At 43.0% G+C, this 8,636-nt stretch overlaps 1 long non-coding RNA gene across 1 annotated transcript; it reads right to left on the bottom strand.

The window, feature by feature from the left end:
* Positions 1-1,388: 1,388 nt before the first annotated feature.
* LOC140215255 (uncharacterized) lies at positions 1,389-6,983 on the bottom strand. The gene is made up of 3 exons (XR_011892203.1): positions 6,710-6,983; positions 4,537-4,772; positions 1,389-1,535 (listed from the first exon to the last, which is right to left on the bottom strand). It is a non-coding gene; the product is annotated as an uncharacterized lncRNA (long non-coding RNA).
* Positions 6,984-8,636: the final 1,653 nt, after the last annotated feature.

Raw genomic sequence — 8,636 nt, 5'->3', positions numbered from 1 at the left:
TTCAATTAAGTGGTTCTCGCTGAAATAAGTGCAATATGGTACAGATACTGCATAAGCCATTTAATGTATGAATTTCCGACTACCACACATTTAAGCTAGAACAAAGGCACTCTAACAACTTTCTGCTGCTTCGGCATGGTGTCAACAGTATAAAGACTCACTTGTAAACTTAGTTCACTTTGGCTCGCTCCCCGCCACTTACGAATTTTACCTCCCCATGCAGTTTTGAACGGTATAGCAAAGACAAATAATAGATCAAGCTGGGTTATCAAAATATTTCTGAAACCTTGAAGTGTTCGTTCTATTCCCAGACCTAATTCCAGGGAAAGCACAAAAATGAGGCTGTATTATATTAGCAAAACACAAATGGCTCACCATGAACAAGGGGCCATGACATATCAAAACCATACTTTCGAGCATGCCGCCTCTTAAGTGGTGCAGAAAAAAATTCCAGGCCATTTGTTCTCGCCAAGAAGCTGGCAGTCTGAGCGAGTGAAACAGCACCCAAGGGCCAGTGCTATAGTCGTGACATGACGGTCTTATTGATAATGCCTATAAACATTCGCTCACAATTATGGATTGAATTTAACCCTTTTTTAATCTTACAATAATGGGACATGATCCTGAAAGTGTGCCCTACTGGCATTGTGTACGTCAGCAAGGCCCACGCGGACACACCCAAACCTGAAGATAGTGTAAACTGTGTCATAAACTGTAGCGGTACCGTGCAACAACACATGGATGTTCAATTTTCTGTGGTTTGCAGTTAATTCACGAGGTAGAAAAACCGATGCGCTACTATACAGAACACCATAAAAATGCTACAGCTTGACATCAATGACAAATACAGTTTTGATCACTAGTTTTGACATGGAGTGCAACACCAAAACTCTTTACGAAGAATAAAGTAGCAGTAAAGCAACATATTTTCCTATCTTATAATGCAAGGCAACCTTCCTATGTTTGGTTAAATTCTACTGACAGAATTGTAATGAGGGAATTGACCTCTGGCTAGTGTCGCAATGCCCCAGTAAAGTTTGAAATAATCTGACATTTACCGAAATTTCTCACTTGCTAAAGCTGTGCTGTCAACACTATTCAAGTCTTAGGCATTCTAAGCATTCTTTTGTCATTTTAGCCTGACAATATGTGCCCTTCATGTCCATTCAGGTACCAGTCGTTCTTTCCATAATCAACACAGATATATATATTTAAATATATGCCATACCCTGACCAATCCATTTATATGGCTGCGCACCTGCCTTCTTTACTGCTACCTAGGGCTTCGCACTGATCTACATCCACTACACATTAAAAAATCAAATGGACTATTTGATATACAGAACTGGTACCCAAGTTCTGGGGTTGATGTTTACTCACTCTATAAAGGCAATGACGTCGTCCCTCATTTGTGCTGTCATGCGTTGTCGTGTCTTCGACTGCATATTTTCACCTTCAAGCAGGGGCCGCAGGTATGCAGAAAATTTCGGCAGACATGTTTTGTTCCAGTGCCGAACGGATTTTGATTGTGATTTCTGCATGAGAATGTGTGTAATAATTTCATTATTTGCACCATAGGCACCTGCTGCTTGAACTTTGTCAAATGCACTTGACAATGAAATTTCCATTTCTCTTGTCAGTGTTCATTTCTATTTATTTCGTTCGAAGCAGCTTGCTTATACAGAGATAACAGGCTGAAAAAATGAGTACTATTTAAATGCCTTGATACTGCATTGCATCGCATGGACCTTGCAGGCATGGTCATGACATTACACAAATGTGGCGGAAGAAGGCAGAATTCTTTGTTTGCATATTTTTCCAAAATATATCCTGCACAAGAAGCAATTTTTCCTGAAACGCTTCTCAATCAAAGAGGTTCAGCGTAGTGAAGTTTTTATTGATACGTAACTGCAGGAGAGTCATTTGTAACCAAACTGGCAACTATTTTCAACAGGTACAAACCTAGCAAGTAAATTGTCATACCGAGAAGTCCCACACTATACAAGCAAACTCCAGTAGAGGTCTGACACTTGTGTAACGAAGCATCTCTTGTAGACTGTTGAATTGACGCACTTCTTAAAGAACATTGTTCAAAAACACACAGCACTGTCTGCAGTATTGGTCACAGTCAATGCAATGACAATTTTCACTTTTACCTAGTAAGAATGCTATGCTATGACTTTCAAATAAATACAAACCAGCAAATACATTAAACACCTACGGAAGTTCTGTGTAATATTTACATAGGCAGTAAAGGCCACCTTCACATTTGTATGTGTACACAGGGCACGCCAGCAACAATTTTTCTTCTGTTACTACGGTTTCATGGCTTGTTTCCTTCAAAATAAAGCAGTTTAAACGGGCATCATGGCACTGAACTACCATTAGGTTGCAAACAAAAAAAAGCTTCTTAAGATGACGAACAATAGAAGCAATCTTCAAGAAGCCAGTGTCTCCCGACACAGTATGTGCCATTAATACGTCATTAGGTTTGATAAAAACATTCTCAATCGTAACTGCTTTCAATGAGCAGCCAATTGAATCAAGTGCTGTTGCTGGTGCACCTGCCGGAATGAATTGACGTGTTAAGGGATACGGTGCACCCGAGGTGTGTTCATTATCATGACCCAGAAAACCATCCTTTGCTGAGCCATCTCCATGCCACATAGAATGTGACAGTTTTATTTGATAGAATTCACTGATAGAATATGGGACATTCTTGAAATTAAAAAACTTTTTTGACTTAGGCAGTGCATTTTTTCCTTCGCATCTCATGGTCCAATGATGGTGACCCGGCCCATGCTGCTTTATTTGCTCCACTATGTGAACTAACATGTGCATTTTTGGTGTGAATGCTTGTTCCCCATAGCAAGCTAAGTACAACCTTTGGTGCTGCACAATCAAGGATTCCAAATCACCTAGAGCCTCAACACTCAATATTGGAGAAAGTACAAGCTGTGTTATCTGGGCAGCCATTATCAGACAATTGTAGGATTGATCCAGCAGGTTGACAGGGACAATGCTATTCAGAATAAGCGGGAGGTGGAGAACAAAAACTGCCGTTGCACTTGCTGAAGACACCAATGACAGTGAAGCATAGAACAGACGTGGGTGCTCTCCTGAATTTACAGATGAATGAAAAGTGAACTTTCTTAATGCTTCATTCAGTTGTTTTCTACTAAATACCCGACGGCTGTGCACTTGGTGACGGAGAAACAAGGAAACTTCTTTAGGCAGTACACCTTCTAACAATATATGCATAGGGTCAAAGAGTATATCCTCAGTCAGTGAGAACCCTGTGATTAGGCGAAGCACTGAGGGTCCTTTGATGCCTGAAGCTGCCGATATTTCCTTCTGCTCAGCCAAATTCCTAGTTTTCTTGAGCAGTTCAACTTTATCTTGAATTTCACTGTCACTTCTCAAAGGGCAGTCAGAGTGCAACAAAATCTTAGGGAAATCACTCGTGGGTGCATTGCAGCGGCGGCACGCATAACGAACACTTGGCGAAAACGATTCCTTGAAGCCAGCAATGTTATGCGCTGCTAAGCTATCACCGAGAAATGCAAGCAGACAGTCATAGGTCTTGATTTCTCTTTCCCCAACTTTGAATGAGATTCCTTGGTCTGACAGTTCATTCACGGTCTGAATAAAATCTTCAAGCAGTTCTGCTTTAGCATCTGGTGTTTTCAGGTCATTCGCATAACCAACAGCAAGGAAAAAAATTGAGTTAAGCTGAGACCTGGTGGGTGGCGGAAAGTTGGCAAATATTACATAAAACAGTGTGAGTTTTCCACGCATGCCTCGTTTCATGCCCAAAGGGTTGGCAATTTCTACATCGTCACAGTACAGAAGCATACCAAGGCCTCTGTTCTGGTTATTCATCATGGCATGGTGCCTGAACCTCAAACCATCGCACAGGTCCCTCAGGAAACCATCTTCAGAGAGAACAAACCTTCGCTGAAGATAGCTACTTGTTTCTGTATGTTGGTACAAATTTGCTAAGAGTGACCTTAGCGATACATAATAACCATGAGAACCATTTGGAAGTGCTTTTTTGCAAGGTTTAACATATATGTTATTACATTCATACTGATGTTTTCTCGCCTTGTCAGTTAGCAAACCTGATGCATCTAGCTGAAGGCCCTTGGCATGGAACATTTCAGAAATGTTCTTGACAACAGCACTAACAGCTGTTTTTGCACATCTGTGCTCACCCTCCAAAAGCCTACACAGATCGGAGAGCCTTGCCTCATCACTGAGCATAGACGGTTCAAATTCTGAGGACACCTCAGTTTCAATGCTCACTCCGTGGTGGACTATATCGCTATCGCTACTTGGCACATGCTGCTCTACATCAGCCACAATCAATCTGTGAAACTCCTCAAAATGCTGTTTATAACGAGTAACAGCCGCTAAAGTGACCTTGCAAATGGCACAGGTGTACTTTTTAACACACGGATGAACAAGTTTCATGTGAGATGCAAAACGACTAAAATAGTAAGATGAAAAGTCACAGTGTCCGCACTTATGATGTACCTTAGTAGAGGAACTTGAATGCAAACTTTCTTCGGCTCCTTGCGTTAGCATTGTGGGGGAAGCACTTCCTGGGTGTTGAACTTCATCGCTTGCTGCACTGTCGAATGAATAACCTGCGACAGATTGTGCAGGCTCACTTTCTGGGTAAGTTGTGGTGTCTCTTGGCCACTGATCACATATTTGTCTACCAAAAGACTGTTGTGGTGCACTGCGAGATCCGGCTTCCTGCGGACATTCTGCAGAAGCACAAAAATACAAAGCAGTGAGGCCACGAAAATGTTTTTCAATATGCACCATGTGCTAAATCCATGCTCAGAATTTTTATGCTCTAAACGACTGTTTTTATTAAGCCACAAAGAAATTCAGCTGATTACATGTTGGTATGGGCAATCAATGCGTCTCAGGTGCACCCCATGAATGTATGCAGCACAGCAAACACTGGAGACTGAAATTCCTCCTGCATATGTGCTATAATTCTACATTCAATAGCATGTTCTACTATTTATGCCACAATAAAATTTCCATAGGAGTATTTGAACTTAAATTTGGTCATTCCTCATGACTGAGAAAATCGTTGGAAGTAATTTGTTTTCAACTGACAAATAGTTTACAATTAAATAATGTAGCAAAGAGCAGACTTTTTTTTCGAAGTAATCGTGGTTGGAACAGAGGTTTCACTGTATTGGTGCATGTGTTTCTCATAGGTGCCCTAATAATCCTGGTGCCTCCTTCACCTTTTGTAGGAAATAAAAGAAAACTGAAGTGCACTTCAAGAAAACATTGACACCTTTTTTAACGTGCCATGACAGGACTTTTTTTATTCTGGGAACTGGACAGAGCTTAGTAGCAAGAAAAATATTGTTTGAATATTTTCAGGTAGCGCAAGAACAGTAGCTTGAACATTGAACAGGACATGCTGCATTCCTGACAAAGCGTTTGCACCTGCTTTTGAGTGGAAACAGCAGCTCAACTTAGTCTCAAACAACTTTCACCCATTTTAACAGCCATCTTCGTATAGAATTGCCCACCATGAATTCACCTTATAAATTGCACACTCAAACTGCAATCTTTATCAATGGCACCAGAAAAAATCACCCAATTTTGCGAAGCTGTTCTCAGTGAGGTTTGTTTCCTTCACAAACCTTTGACCAAGTTCTTTATCAGTTATCAAAGCAAAAGTATCATTCTGAAATTGGGCAATAAAGTGACCTTCTGAAGAATGTAATTAGCACAGACGATAAGAGACAGCAAACTAAGACAATTCTCACTCCCGACTAAAGTTTATTTCAGAAAAATCCTGGATAAATTCACAACTTATCACACGTGTCTGCTCGATTTCTATTATGCCATGCAACTTTCTCGCATTCATTTGATATTGTGTTGCCTTGTTCTGCTTTTAATGTTTTCTAGGTGACAACATGTATTTATGATAGCTTATTATGGGCCATTCTTGCGAAATGAAATTCACTTACGAGTCAGTGCTTGTCATTTCTTTCACTGTCCCTTGTCTGCACTATTTACTTTCTTCCCAAAGATAGACCAACTTGCCTAAGAAGCTATTTTACTGCATATGTCATGACAGCACACTTTAAGCAGGTAGGATATAGCTTTTGTGAAGCTACTGCTGTATACAGCCTTTTGGCACTGAACAAATTATGGAAATATTTAAGACGGGAATAATTTGGAACTGCTCCAGCTTCGCTTACAGTACCACAGCACAGCACATCAGCATCTTTGTTTTCCCTGAATTACAGGGTATAGGATATAGAAAATATGATGTAATGAAGTATTCCATTTAGGACACAGCACATACCCGCATTGCTTTCACACTGAGAGCAAAAAATTACATCTAGAAGAACGTAAATGCGCCTTACATTTGAAAGGACACAAAAGATAATTTCCTCTGGCATGCCAGTAACCAAACATGAAAGAAAAAAAAATAGCAGCCCAGTGAAAAACCTGTCTCATACCAAGAACGCTGCCAGCATAAGCGTCAGTTATCACAAATGAAATGTTGCTGAAGGGGCTGACCCTAAGAGGATATGCATAAACATACAAAACCTCCATATGTCAGGAAGTTTGCTTGTTGGTTACAGGCATGACAGTGTGCTGCCAACCTAAAACAAGCCAGTTCAAATTTTTGAAGTTTGTATATCAACTGAGTAATACTTACCTTCTTGTGCACCCTCATATAGGTTGACGAGAGCTCCATGTGAGACAGGCGAGTGCCCACAGAGAATGCACCAGCCAATAGGTACTTTTTCATGGCCAACTAGATCAACAAGGCGCTGAAAGCCATTGCATTCGCACTCCTTGCAGCGCCCTCTGAGCGCGCCGGTGATGTCCTGTGGCACAGTTGAACATGCCATTATTCATGGACGTCTCCACCTGTGAAATTATTAACGCTTTCGTCAACCACACTAATAAACGAAACGCACACGCCCCCACAAAAAGCATGTAAAAATTAAAAATTTTCTTCTTAGTGCGCGCTATTAATAAAATCGGCAGACTTTTTCGTCTTCTAAGCCTTGAGCATAACAAGGCTCAAGCGGCAATAGTGAAACTCACTGATTACACTGTGACCACGATGACAATGGCTTACTTCTCCGTCGCCCCGATAACAACTCCCCCTCTAGGCACCATATGAATTTTTAGGGAAACCGGCATGTCAATTTATTGTTCACACAATAGCGGGCTACGCCGCCGGCCTTTATCAACACTGTGACAATTCGGCGTTGAAACAGCGTTAGAAAATTACCTGTACAGGTGAGGACACGAAAACAAAGCAAAAAAGTGACATATGTACAGTCTCTTTCACACTTAGGGGAAAACTCGGAACGTATTGCGTCGCGATGCGGCAGGCAATGGAGTCGTGCGGCGGCAGCAGCTCGAGCAGGCGCAGACGCTCAAGGGGCGGAGTCGTGATCTGCGTCGTCTGCTACGGCGGCGCGCGCTGGCCGCATTGTCGGGACGCGTGCGGGCAGTGCACCGATTTCATCGTTACTTCGGGAACTGAGCTGATATTCTTTACTAAATGTTGTGCGACGCCAAACTCTGAGCCCTTCATTGGCGATATTGGAGTTGCACAAACTTCTTTTGACAGCATGCTTCGTTTGTTATTTCGAAAGGCCGGGGTACTGAGCGCGTGCACGTATATTTCTTCACTGTGTGTGCTACCGTAATACGCAGCGATGAGACGCACCAAGATGTGCGCGCAACGTGCTCAGTCTTTATGTGACTCGAAAGGAAAATAAAGCACTCAACAATGATAACTATGAGGGTCGAACACGATGAAACAAACGGATACGAATAGAGGAATGTTTTAAGACAATGAGCTGGAAGTGATTTTTCTCGACAATCATTCACTACACCAGACAGACCCTGCCCGCCGGCGGGGAATCGGACACGTCACGCTCCGAACTTCAGTTAGTGCCTCGTCATGTCCCCAGCGGCAGCGATGACAGCGCTCATGCTGGAAGGCAGTGAAGTGTAGAGTGACTTGATCAGCGATGTGTTCATTCGCAGCACGTCTCAGTCGCTGACGATGGTGGATCGAAGCCTATCCTCGGGCGACTGATAGAGGGGATGGTGCGCCAGCGATACTTTCAACGAGCCCCAGACATATTAAATGATGTTGGCGCCCGGGGATTGAGGCGGCCACTCCAAGAGAGTGACGGCGCGCTCTACCAGCAGTTCTTGCACAACACGAGCAGTGTGGATCGGCGGCCATCGTGTTAGAATATATAGTCGCGTTCCAGGAATCGGCCGTCAAGAACGTATGGAATGAGTACGTCGTCTATGACTGTCCGGCACCTTTCAGCGATGAACTTACCATCGAAGCGTATCAGGGGGCGTCGCACAACGCTTAGTAAAGAATACCGGCTCATTTCACGCAGTAACGATGACATCGGCGCACTACCCGACAGTAGCACGCTTCCTGACAATGCGGCCAGCGCGCGTCGCCGTAGCAGACGACGCCGTTCAAGACCCCGCCCCTCGAGCACCTACGCCTGCGCGCGCTGCTACCGCCGCCGCATCGAGTTGCAAGGCGCTCCGAGTTTTCCCTTAAGTGCGAAACAGATTGTACACCGGAAACAACA

Source organism: Dermacentor andersoni, chromosome 1 (genome assembly GCF_023375885.2).
Source record: "Dermacentor andersoni chromosome 1, qqDerAnde1_hic_scaffold, whole genome shotgun sequence".
Classification (NCBI taxonomy): Eukaryota; Metazoa; Arthropoda; class Arachnida; order Ixodida; family Ixodidae; genus Dermacentor; species Dermacentor andersoni.
This window is presented reverse-complemented; position numbering and strand designations above follow the sequence as displayed.